We start from the raw sequence: 13,353 nt of genomic DNA, 5'->3' as shown, positions 1-13,353 counted from the left end.
ATTGCTATGGACGCCACATGTGAACCATTTAATAAATGAACCGGCACGAACCGTTGGTTGTTTATACAAAGTAACCCATACAGCCCCCCTATGAATTAAGCAACTTTTGTGTAATACAATGTCTTATTCAAAACTATTCTATGGGATCATAGTGTGCGGAACCGCAACATATACTAATTGCAATATGATTGTAATACTACAGAAGAAATTATTGTGTTGCTATGATAATTATTAAGAGCCTTGGCAGCTTTTACGAAGTTCTCCTTTGTTCCTAATTTATAAAATATTGCGGGCCGACTAGCTTTACTACTACAAACTGCTGCAGTCCATGAACCACTGAACGCGTACATCTGCGACAGAGAAGAAAATTCTGGTTATCCATTCCGACATAATAAAAGGCGCACGCTAAAAACAAGTACGAACTATTGAAAACAAACATTCACATAATAAAGGATGTTATTTTTTTAAATGCAACGATGCAATACATTTCGAAACTAGTATAGGTAGGTTCAAAAAGCCCAATAAATATGCCTTAATGGCATCGAACGTTCTGTACGGGGATTAAATATCACCTTGGTCATATCTCTGCAGAACATATCCTAGCACTGTATATCGACCCCATGTTTTGCCTTGAATCGAGTTCCTGTGTTTCTTAATTTTTGTTATAAGTGTCTATAACTTTTATAGTTGTATTCAAGAAAATCTCTAATAACTATCATTTCATTGTTTTTGAACATATTTGCTATGGTGTGGTATAGTGTCATGCCATGTTGTGAGGCTGTTAGCTTTTTTTTTATACACCTATCTGTATCATTTTCTTTTTATGCGGTAATATGACTGCATTTAGTCGACTGCAGAGGGACAGAGGCCTAAGTCAGGCGCCACAGGCTTTAGCCTCTGCCATTGCAGCAGATGCTGTATTTGTTCGGCTGAAATAAATAATAAAAAAGAGGCCACTATGTGAAAAATGTGTTTAATTAGGTTTGCATGTGTTCGAAACCATTTCCCATTTAGCGCACGAGTGAGTAATGCAGTTGATACCTGTTTTCAGAAAGACGACATTATTATTGTTTTTAATTTCGCGCTGTTGCATAGAATCGTCGCAGAAATCTTTAATGAGAATTTTATGTGGTTAGCCAGGTCAATAATGTAAACAGCGAATGGTAAAGGATTGAGCACCGAGCCCTGTGGGGCCCTGATGGTGACACACAATGAAGATGTGAAGCCGTTAGAATAGATGAACTGCGAACGATAAAAATATGAAACCCTGTTAAAACATCCGCGTCGGCAGAAAGGCGTGCTAGAGATATAAAGCACTGGACACTTTGCTGATACTTGACCAAAATCTGTGAATATGACGTCGGCATATGACTGTTGATCAAGAATAAAGTAAATTTCATCAGTTGAGGTTAATATATGTGTCCCAGAAGTAAATAGCTCCCTCAAACCATGTTGCGAAGGCGTGAAAACCAAAGTGACAGAATTTACGCGTTTCCTTTCCTGTTAATCAATTAATATTATTATTACCTGTCAGGGTTATTTAAGACTTGCCCTCATGTTGTCAAGCTCGCAAAAGCAGGATATTTTGAAGTTGCCAATAATGTTCAATATTTCAGTTATAAATGAACCAGATACACACATTGGAAAGGGCAAGTTACATAAATTGTCTCTAAATTCAATGATATTAGTCAAGGTACGTGAAAAAGACTGAAAGAGGTCCGCACAGTCAGTGGTAGGAATAGAGCTTGACTGAGAGTCAATTCCTATTCTGGTTTATTAACGCTGCTCCAAAGTCACCCAACAGCAGGAGCCCTCAGACTATTTTAAGGGCAACAACTGCCCACAGCGTTGACCAAAGCGTCCAGAAGGCTTATCTTTGCGGAACACGCTACTTCTGCCATCCTCAGTTGATTACCGTGACGAAAGTAATTCTAACCGTTTCACGTACAAATCCTATATTATGTCGTAATTTGCCGTCACACAGATCAAGTTTGTGAAACCACGCCAAAACCACGTCACGTCAAAGCGCGCTTTTTCAAAAGTCTTCAAGGATATGCTTATAACTCAGCAGTGGATCATTGAAGATAATCGGCAAGCTGTAAAGTTTCATGAAGCGGCGCGACATTTCTTAGCCATGCAAAGTCTGCTGTCTTTTCATGGCGACACGAGTGCTTCACACTGCGGCTCACAACGTACTGTTAAGGGCTGAACTCTGAGACTCTGAGACAAACACTTGCCGTTCGGGCAAACATTCCTATAGGAACTTTCTCTTGGAAAATCGTAGCTGCCGTGAATAGATTTAGCATTCTTTGAGGGCATTTTATTGGCCACATACGCAAAAAACCCAACACCGGCCCCAGGAAACAAATTTCTCTGTAGGGCCAAACAGGATAAGCTGCAGACACCGACACAGAAGCCCGTGTCTGTGTCCTGCGAACAGCTTTCTTGAGGGTCTCACTGGATGGGATGGATGGAGTATAGGAGCGTCTCCTTTAAAACGGGGTGGTAGCAGTAGCTATCATGCTCATTTTTCTCCCTATATTTTAATTATTGATTTAGATTGATTAACTAAACCATCATTCTATTTATTAAATTTTTGTTTCTACGTTACTAACATTATGTCTTCTTTGCTTTAAGCCACCAATCTTCCAGTCGTTTTTGGCTAGTTTCCACCGCCGGTATATTCACCCGGCCACTGGTACCTCTAAACCACAGAGCTTCAGCAACAGTGAGTGCGCCTGCATCAACTTCCGGATGGATACTATTACATTCGAGTATAATATGGCTGAAACATGGAGGCTAACCAAGAGAGTTCTACTTAAGTTGAGGACAACCCAGAGGGCTATGGAACGAAAAATGGTAGGGGTAACATTAAGAGATAGAAAGCGTGCAGAGTGGGTCAGAGAAATAACTCAAGTTACCGACATTCTAGTAGAAATTAAGAAGAAGAAATGGACATGGGCAGGACATGTAGTGCGAAGAAAGGATAACCGATGGTCGCTGAGGGTAACAAACTGGATTCCAAGGGAAGGACAGCGTAGCAGGGGGCGGCAGAAAGTTAGGTGGGCGGATGAGATTAAGAAGTTCGCAGGGGTCAAGTGGATGCAGCTAGCACAGAGCCGGGTTAAGTGGAGAAATATGGGATAGGCCTTCGCCCTGCAGTGGGTATAATCAGGCTGATGATGATGATGATAATATGGTCAATTGTTTCAATGGAGTTACCACATACAGCCCATGCGTCATCTTCATTGTTAAATTTCTTTTTGTAGCTGCGTGTTCTAAGGCACCCTGATCTAGCTTCAAAAAGTAGGGCACTGCCTCTTGAGTGATCAAAGAAATCTTCCTTCATGATCTGCATTCTCCACTTTCGGTATAATTCCACACTGTTTCTTTTCCATCGAATTTATCCAATTTTTACCTTCTGTGTTTTTCACCTGTTGCCTAATGCTCTTTATTTCTCCGTCCTTGTTACTAGCATACTTACTAGTTAGTTTCCTAGTTCTTTACCTCCTTCTTGAGTCAACGCTTTTTAAGTACAGGTATTTAAATACTTTTGCTGCCCATCTGTTACTGTCCAATTTCCTCAGGCGTTCCTCATATCATATTTTACTCTGAGCTTCTCGTACATCGAAAGATGCCCAAACCATATCTTCCTGTACTGCCTCATTTGAGGTTTGCAGTGACCACCTAGTGCTAATAATCCAACGGCTCTCTGATTTATTTCTAATGTCGACTGTACATCTAATTTTAGACACAAAACCGCATTTCCGAAAGTAAGTCCGGGCACCATAATTCCTTTCCAAATACCCCTCAAAACCTCATACATGTTGTATCCCCACAATGCCCTATGCTTCATTTGCCCGGCATTCCTTCGCCCTTTGGCCTTAAGTGATTGCTCATTCTTTCCAATGTATGTCAATCCTTCGTTTACCCATACCCACAGATATTTATATTCTGCTAATCTGGGTATTTCATGGCCTTGTATTTTAAGACCCTGATCAGTTCAACCGTTCAAAATCATCAGACCCGACTTGACTGCGCTAAAACTGAAGCCTTGAGCGTCCTCTTCGTCTCCGCAAAACTTCGTCTCCGCGAGTTTGCAATTCTTCCAGACTCTCAGCTAGCAGCACAATATCGTCTGCATACATCACACTGAGGAGGCGCTGCTCTGCCGCCTTTCCACATAATCTATATGACGGGTTAAAACCTAGGTTACTGTCTTGTATCTTCCGTTCCAGGTTTATCTTATAAAGCATGAACAGCAGCGGTGATAGAGGACAGCTTTGTCCTAATCCTTTGCATACTTTGACATCTTCCGTACTTCTTATCCCTTCCCATGTAATTTCTACTTTCTTATCCCGGTATATTTCCTGTAGGAACTCTATTATCTCATAATCGATACCTTCTTTTAATATGTTCCAAAGAGTTCCCTGTTTACGTTGTCGTACGCCCCGTTTATGTCCAGGAAGGCCAAATACAAAGGTCAATTTTCACTCTAGATATTTCGATGCATTGGGTAAGCACGAACAGGCTGTCATCTAAGCGCCTACCATTTCTAAAGCTGTTCTGAAGTTCTCCGAGTATCTTGTTACTTTCTACCCATGCTTACACCTTTAATTTCACCGCCTGCGTGGCTAACCTGTACGTAACACATGTTATAGTAATCTTCCTGTAGGATTTTATGTGCATCCTGTCTCCTTTCCCTTTAAAAATCAAATTAATTTTACTCTGCCGCCAGCTGTCCGGAATTCTCTTATCCGTTATGACTGTTTCCAGAGCTTTTAACAACCTTTCCTTACTTTTTGGACCAAGTTCATAATTGAGCTTGATCGGAATGCCATCTATTCCTGTAGATGTGTTTTTAGGAATATCTTTTTCTGCCTTTTTCCAGTTTAGATTGGTCAGTTCTAAGCTGCTTTGTATTCTTCTACCTTGTGTTGCTTCCTGATTGGCGGAGATTACCCTATCGTCGCTCTTAAATGACTCGGCTATAACTGATGTAATGTAGTTCACTGCGTTGCCTCCCTTTAAACGATTTCCCTCGTTATCTTGAATCCGATCCTGCTTTCTTTGATTCTTCTTCCCTAGCCAGCTTATATGGTTCCAGAATTTTCTGGCTCCGCCTCTAGAGGCATCGTGTATGTCAGCCATCCAGCGATCGGTGGACTGCTTTATTTTACTTTGGACGAGGAGCTGTACCTCAAGTTTCTTTTGTCGATATGATTCCCATTTTTGGTCGATTTCCTCCTGAGATACTTGTGCTTTCTTTGCCACTCGGTGTTCCCTTGAAGCAGCCCGTCGTTGTTCAATAGCTTCCCTGATTTCCTTATTCCACCAGCTCCGTGGCTTCCTCTTTCCATTCCAGCGGTTTGCTACTTTAACCTCCTGAATTTTCCTCATTATGAGTAGTTCTACCTGTTCCTAATCCCAGTCTTCCATGGGGCTTTTCTCTATCGCTTCCTCTATGTCTGCTGCTATCTGCGCTATTTGATCGTCGTTTAGTTTTGCCTTTACGTTTTGTCTAAGTTCCATTTCTCTTTTCATCAAGGGCCCCATCTGCAGACTAATATGTTTATGATCACTTCCCAGACTACACACCCTTCTTCGTCTATTTTCATTTTTGTGACCTTGCTATAAATTTCCTGCGACATTAGACAATAGTCAATGGTCGTCTGCCTGTTGCGGAATTCCCACGTGATTTGGCCTTCACATTTTGTTTCTCTATTTACTATAATTAGATCGTATCGCTCACAGAAATCTAGCATTAGCTTCCCGTTACAATCCGTGTATCCATCCAGATCGTCGATGTGGTCGTTCATGTCCCCCAGCAGAATAATATTGGCCCCGTTTCCAAGCTGGCTTATATCGTGACTGAGACATTCAACAAGATCCGTGTTTTCTTGCCTGCATTGGTGTCCTGTTCCTAAATAAACTACCCCTAGCCATGTCCTTAAGTCGGCAATTGTTCCTGATACTCAGATATGTTCTTTACAAGATGATTCAATGCTTTGCCAAATTGTTCCTTGGTGTATCAACATACCTATTCATCCACCCTTTTTTTTTTCGTTCAAGGTCTGTTGCACCCTTCCCAGACGTAGCCTTCTATAAACAGCGGATATTCTAGATCCCTGAGGTGAGTCTCGCATAGAGCGTACACACCTATTTTGTCATCCTTCAACTGCTGTTCTATCTCAAGCCATTTCGCTCTTTTTCTAACTCCTTGCATGTTTATGTAGCTGATTCTAGTGCTAAATTTATTTTTTGTACTTTTCTTTGTCGACCTCCTCCTTGCCATTTTTTTGGGCTCAGCCTTCGTTATTACACGTTCTTCTGCTTCACTGTGCACGAAGTCCTCGTGGACCCCCTAGAAAAGCTACAGCCCTGCCTGCCAGGCGCCAGCCAATCTCAGGTTCAACCCTTCTGTTAAAATGAATGCCATTTCGCTGAAAAGCCCTACCAAAAGCTGCTTTATGCACCCTCCTGTTTACCTCAACGACTTCGAAACGCTTCTCCAGGCTTAACTTTCTTATGTCTTGATTAACGGCCACCACGTCCTTTTCCAGCTTTCCGTTCAATCCTAGCACATCTGGTACTGTGCATACAACTATCTGCGCTTGCTGTGCTATCTCTCTGATATCCTCAACTCCCTTAGCTAAACTTTCCACCACTCCTGCAGCGTCATCATTTAGGACATTGTTTAGCCCCGCGACTACTATCACCATACTGCGCTCTGCGGAATTTTTCAACAGCCTATTTTTACTCTCTTTCAGCACTGCCCTCATTGTGCTCCCTGGGAAGGTTCCAACTAACACTCGCTTATCACCCTTTACACGTTCCAAGATATCTCGCTTGCACCTGCTCCATGTTAGAATCTCCGGCGATAAGCACTTGGGCCTTCTCTCTCTCTCTCACAACTGTTGGCTCCTGCTTTCGGTTATCTGTGTCCTTCTCTCTGGGATTTTTATTCTTGCTTACTTCCTTTTTTTCTGGCTTCTTAGCAGCTGCTTTTAATGATAACTCTGTCGGTTCGGATCCGCCTGACCTACTCTGCTTTTGCCTTCTATGCCAGTGCTAGCTCCAGCCTCGTTGCCCGCACTGGAATGTTCGTCCTCATTGTTCCCAAGGGCAAAATCCGCCTGACCTACTTTACTTACGCCTTCCATGCCAGTGCTGGTCCCAGCCTTGTGGCCCGCACTGGAATGTTCGTCCTCGTTGGTTCCAAGGATAAAATCGGCTATTTCTTTTTTCATTTGAGGAAGCTGTCCAAGCAGTTTCTGATTTTCTGCCCGTACCAAACGTACTGCATTTTCTAAATCATCCACACGAGGCACTAAACTGCCCCTTTCTTGATCAAATCTATCTAGGCGCGCACTCAGCACGCAACACCGACACAAAAAGTCGCTGCCTTCCACTTCACCTACAGAGTCAAACCGAGTTTCCTTGAGATTAACCTGCGCCTCACAATGAGTACATTTTACCTTCTTTCGATTGCACATCTTAAGCATGTATCGAGTGAACTATATCTATTACGAATTCTCAGAATATACAAACTGCCAAATGAAGACACAAGAAACGACTAGCAAACACGCGCTAAAATCCATTCTGCGAATGCCAATAGCCTAGAAAAAAAGTATTTATCTAAACAAGATAGCTAAGTAATGAACGCCAAGAAAAACCTAGCTGCCGGCACGAAAAACCAGGCCGCTAGGACAGAAAGCTAAAATCTATTCTTTAGGCTGCACCTAATCTAACTAGCTGAAAACGAAATAAAGTTAATAAAAGAAAGAACTCACCTATTTGACGCTTTGGAAGCTCCGCTGTCGCCAGTCCGTCCGTTTTCGGTAGCCACGTGCAATCAGAGGAGCGATGGAACACGTGTCCGCACCGCGCGCCTGTCAACTGTCAACTTTACATGCAACAACAGATAAAACCTGGCGGTAGCCTCTGCTTACAGATTTTCAGATTGTATCTGTTCTTTGCACTTAAGGTATGCAGGTTACAATAAGGCAACAAAACGAAAACTGCCGTCAAGTGCAGCCAAGCCGTGAGACATCATCGAGCTCGCAGTGATAATTCCTACTAGCCAGCAGCTTTTTTTTTTTTTGGCATGTGTGACAGTTCTTTCCGAGGAAAGGGCTGGTGAATAATATAGGAAGACATTAATAATCTGTGCTTGTGAGTTCCTCTAAAGCGAAAGCTTTACTGACCTACCGGTGCCAAAGTTATCGGCGTGCCAGATTTGACCCAAGGTGCGGTGCGAGGAGCCGTCTGTATCGTATCGAACGTGGCACGAACCACGCGTCGATAAAGCGCGTGACGTTAACAAGGTGCGTTCAATGCACAAGAAGCACACCTTCTCCCAGTTGCGGTATATAGGCGATTGCTGTATAAGCCTGCGTCTGGTAGTTCCCCTTGCTCATGGCCTGCAATGTCCTGTTTGCGTTTCTCGACAGTATACCGTCGTCACGCTCCCTGTTCGCACGTTCAGAGCGCAGAACCGGCGGCGCTCACTTCTTCTGCTGCTGCTGCGTCGTTTCTTCTACTTCGCATACCTGCTTCTGCTTCTTCACACACCTCGGAAACTTCATTTATACCGGTGCATTCTCCACAAATATACAACATTGCCTGACACAATGCTACTCAGTCTTGATCATGAAGACAAAGCGCAAACACCCAAGGACAGAGCAGAAAAATGGACGATATGAGCGCTAACTTGCAACAAACGATTTATGGAAGATACAGGTCCCAGCGGGAGCATAACGCATGTGCAAACCTTTCATGAGTTGATACTTTGTTCTTACAACGTCGCCAGAAAGTAGGAGAGGAGGAGAAAACAATGCGAGGAAACATTTTACAACATCAGGAATCACTGTTCTTTTTGTATGACAAGCACTGATGGCGAACTAACAGAGCGGTCATCTCGAGCAATCTTCATGGCTTCAATCAGCTCGCGTTCTAGCTTTTTGTCATGGCTGGGGATTACCGAAGTGTTCCCCAGCATGGGGCGACATTTGAATTCTTTGCAATCGGTTGGGAGGTTAAAGCCATAGCCATTGTCAAAGGATCTTGCATGCTCTCTCAACCTGTCATTTAGGCAGCGAGCTGTTTGGCCGATATAGTTCTGACAACAGCTAAGAGGGATGCAACAAACAATGCCCTCGTTGTAAGGATCAAATTTTCTTGATGTTTTTTCCTGCACCTAGATTTTTTCTCTTTGTTAGACATTACCATACGGCAAAGCCTCGACAGCTTACAAGGCGCCCTAAATAAAATGTCTACATCATATCTTGCCGCAATTCTCTTTAGATTGTGTGAGAAGCGGTGCATGTAACGCATGACAGTGACATTTTTGTGCTGCTCTTCCTTTTGTGCGGCCCTTGTGTGTTTGCGGTTTGTCTTAATCATCATGTCCTACCAACAGGCCCAAATCACAATGCTTCTCGACCCAGCCTTCTAGTCCCCTGCCTACACTTTCCCTCCACCGCCACCGTTGATTACCTTCTTCCCTCCTGGCTCGCCTCCTGGGACTTCCCCGTCAGAATTCCCTACACACCTTCGTGTTGTGTAGATCCGGCTGTGGTATCCTTCACGTTCGCGGACAGCCATGGAGGCGTCGTGTGCTGAAACTAGTGTTTCGGCTTAGTTTCCTTTATGTTCGCAGACAGCCTTAGCGGAGATAAACCATAGCAATAAAACCTTGTCTGACCATGCTTAATGGAGGCTCCGCTTTGTGAAATAGGTTATCTGTACGAGCCTAACCTGACTTATAGCAACACGTCATAAGCGAGCATAGCAAAGCGTTCACTTGTATGAGCACGATAAGCCTAGCTAAGCCACAGCAATTTTTTATTCGTTTTGCAGTCATGCAGTGAAAATCAGCGTGGCAGATTTGTGTCTATGCGTCTGCGGCAAAAAAGGCACAGCACTCGAATTGCCACTGTTTTGCCAAGTTTTACCCTGTCACTGCATTACAGGTTTGCAGTGTTTCCGCGGCCCCCTTTGCATGACGAAGTTTTTTGCAGCGTATAATACACCAGAATGAGCCTGCCACCGTCGTATGAGCTTACCTTTCTCTATGGCCGAACGCTTTCGCATGCGCCAGTCCACAGTGCTGATCTGAACTCTACATTTAAGGCTAGCTGAGAACAAACATTCTCGAATTCGCAGCGGTACGCAGAATGCCAGCGCAATTGCCCACCAGACGGTGGTACTTCGGTCGCGTTTAGAGCCACTCGAACATGACTTGTACGCCCCTGCTTGTCGAAAGTGGCCGTCGCACTTAAGGCAGGAAATGCGGGTAGGCCGTAAGCTTGAATTATTTGCTCATAAGATCAATTCAATACCGTCACTATTGTTTGCGCTTCCTTTTGTCCTGAAAAATTGTGCCCATGAACATTTCCTCTTCGAATTTCATGCATCGTGAAATGTTGCACTTTGACATTTTCCTTTCGCAGAACTCGCTTTGCTAGTCAAGCTGGCTACATACATATGGCTGTACACCTATGGAAATTACAGGACTGCCCTTAAGTGTGCTTAAGAGCAGAAATGGCCAAAACGTCTGTGTAGGATTGTTTTCATTGCCTGCATCGTCATTGCCATCGCTGCTATCATTAATATCAACTATACCCACTGTCTTTAAGCTCGACAAAGAGAATTACGATCTGTCTCTCACAAGCGCGGTGTGCAGAAGTGGTCAGAGGATTTCGATTCTCATTATTCAAGTTCGCGATTTCTACTCCCACCTTCTCTTAGCACGAAGTAAGGCTTTCGCCTTAAAACAAAGAGTAGGCTGACCTGAAAATGAACGTGCCTCTCGTGCCAATGACAAAATGGGCATTCCTGCGTAAGCTCAAGTGCCTGGAATTCTGAAACTATACTGAAACTCAAGTTATATCCCTTAATCGGTAATTAGTTTTCTTCAACTGTGAATAAATATTAGTCCACAAATATCTCAGCAGCTGTGCAGTCATTTGCACAAGCGTTGATTTTTTTCTTCTGCTCTATACTTTCTCATTAAATGCAGAACTGTGACGATGTTACCTTAGCAAATAGTGAAACGTGCGAAGGCGCGGGACTTTAGGCGTTTGGTGACTGTCTTTTCGTGATATATTTCGGTGCGGACGACGTGGCTTTGATAATTAGTTTAGCTGAACCCTGAAAACTGTTGGTGTGTGTGCAGCACATGTGCAATGTGGTATTCAGCGTGGTGGAGCAGTCACCGGTCGAGTAGTTTCTATAATATCATCGCTGGCTATGCTGGAAAAGATGTGCATCGTGAGCATGATGCCAATAATTATTATGACGCTGAAATTGTCCATTCGGCGGGTAGTCGCGAAAGACTCCGTGATCTGTGTTGCCTTTTAAGGCGGAGTGCGTATTGCTAAGAGGAATTGAGAATCGGGTTGCAATGTACATTACGTTCGGAGTGGGTGATTGCGTTTGTATCTTGGTAATAAATTTCAGCGAAGGCCTAACGTTATTCAGTGTGAGTGCGAAAACGCGTGAGAAGGCACCGGCAAGCTTTTTGCTCGTGTCACTCGCCGTTTGGTCCTGTGGCACCGCGCGATTTTCCGCGTTCTAGATGGAGCACATCCATGATCCCGGGCTTGGACGGCCGTATTTCGATGGCGGAGAAGTTCAAAAAGGCCCATTTGCTATGCAGCATCAACGCAAGTTAAACAGTTCCAGGTGGTCCAAGTTTTTCCGAAACGCTTCAGTACAGCATCCATCGAGCCCACGTGTTCCTTCGGTAATTTCTACGTGTCGGACAGCGTACCTGCGATTTATTGAGGCACTTGACTTACAGGGCCGATCTGCGGTATCATGTAAAGGGCGACTGGAAATCGTGCCGTTATCTAACTGGGGCTCATTCCTCGTTCGTTTTGTATAAAAGATTGCGTGAATATCCGTCAACATAGCTTTCAGGCCTGGAGCTGCAAAAGACCCCTGTGACGCAACACGGCACGATGTCCTGCCGCACGTTCAAAGCTGCGTGAATACGCTTATGATAACTCTATGTGCTGAATTAATTTTTAAGCTACCACGTGAAAAAAGGCTCGCCTAGACCTGGCACTGCTCAGTTATATCGCCGAAGACTGATCGTGCCGTGTTGCGTCACAAAGGTCTTTTGCAGCTCCCGGCCTGAAAGCTATGTTGACGTATATTCACGCAATCTTTTATACAACACGAACGAGGAATGAGCCTCAATTAGATAACGGAAACGATACGTTTCTGCGCTCGCCAATTCCCCGCGAATAGCAGACGATCCTGCAGCTGCGCAATTGACAGGTTTGCTGACAAATCGCTGAAAAAAAGACGAGTGACCTTGAGGTTTGGAAACTTTTTTCACGTGGTAGTTTAAAAATTACTTCAGCATATAGATTTATTCATAAGCGCATTCACGCAGCTTTGATCGTCATCAGAATGAGCAAGAACCGATACATCCGCTTTCTTGTTATCGACTGTGTGCTTAATACCCGAGACAATTTCGACGCTATCTTTGTCGTCTTTTAGAGTTGCATCAACTTTTTCTAACTGTGTTGTTTAGCTCAAGTGCCAGCCACACTTTTCAGCTCGTTCCCGCAGATTTCTTTGTGTTTCCGTTTATCTTCAGAATCGATTGCACTAGCGTATTCTATTTTTTTTTTGTGCCACCGGCTGAAAAAGAAAATATGCGTTTACTTCGGAAGCGCAGTTTTTCATTCACTTAAGGTGTAGCGCTCGCGTTACTTCGAAAGCTGCTATATGATGTAGATAGAGCCTTGCATTCGCTATTGGCACATAATGTTAGCCGTATGACCTTACCTACATTATTATTAAATGTGGCATTTTTTTGTGGAACACATCAGCTGAAACTTTAATATTTCCGTTTAAATAAACATAAATACCTTGCTTAATATAAAAACGCGCAAAAACATTGAAAAATCACACCATTTCTCTACTAGTAGAGGAGGGAAGGCTGAGGCCGGTAAGTGGATTCTATAGCAATAACCCGCACAATGGCTGCTTGTGGACGATGGAGGTTTTGATGCGGGTGGGGGAATGCACAATGTGAGGGCGGTTGCCACAAATATGACGCAGCGACTGACATATCGTGGACGTGCAGTACCATTTAGTAACACTGAAACAACAGGCCCCAATTATAATTACCCACCCAGCGCTTTGCGGCATCGCTAACCGGCGGCACTACATCCTCAGTGACGCGGCAGCAGTTGCGCACCACTACGCTTTCTCTTACGGCTCACGGCGTATATTCTGTGTCAAAACGCGGGGATAAGCGGCTAAACAGAAGCAATGTCAGCTTTCTGCGATTTATGTGGTGTGGCACGTTTTTGCACTGTTTTTGTTTTGCTG

At 43.9% G+C, this 13,353-nt stretch overlaps 1 protein-coding gene across 1 annotated transcript in view; it reads left to right on the top strand.

Annotated features, from left to right (window-relative positions):
- Positions 1–13,353, top strand: part of LOC146171605 (acetylcholinesterase-like) — a 36,024-nt gene that overhangs the window by 17,799 nt on the left and 4,872 nt on the right. The window lies entirely within an intron of this gene.

The sequence above is a fragment of the Amblyomma maculatum genome, unplaced genomic scaffold, assembly GCF_055883805.1.
Source record: "Amblyomma maculatum isolate TAMU_Amacu unplaced genomic scaffold, ASM5588380v1 scaffold_19, whole genome shotgun sequence".
NCBI lineage: Eukaryota > Metazoa > Arthropoda > Arachnida > Ixodida > Ixodidae > Amblyomma > Amblyomma maculatum.
Note: the sequence above shows the minus strand (reverse complement) of the source record. Positions and strands in the feature narration are given on the sequence as shown.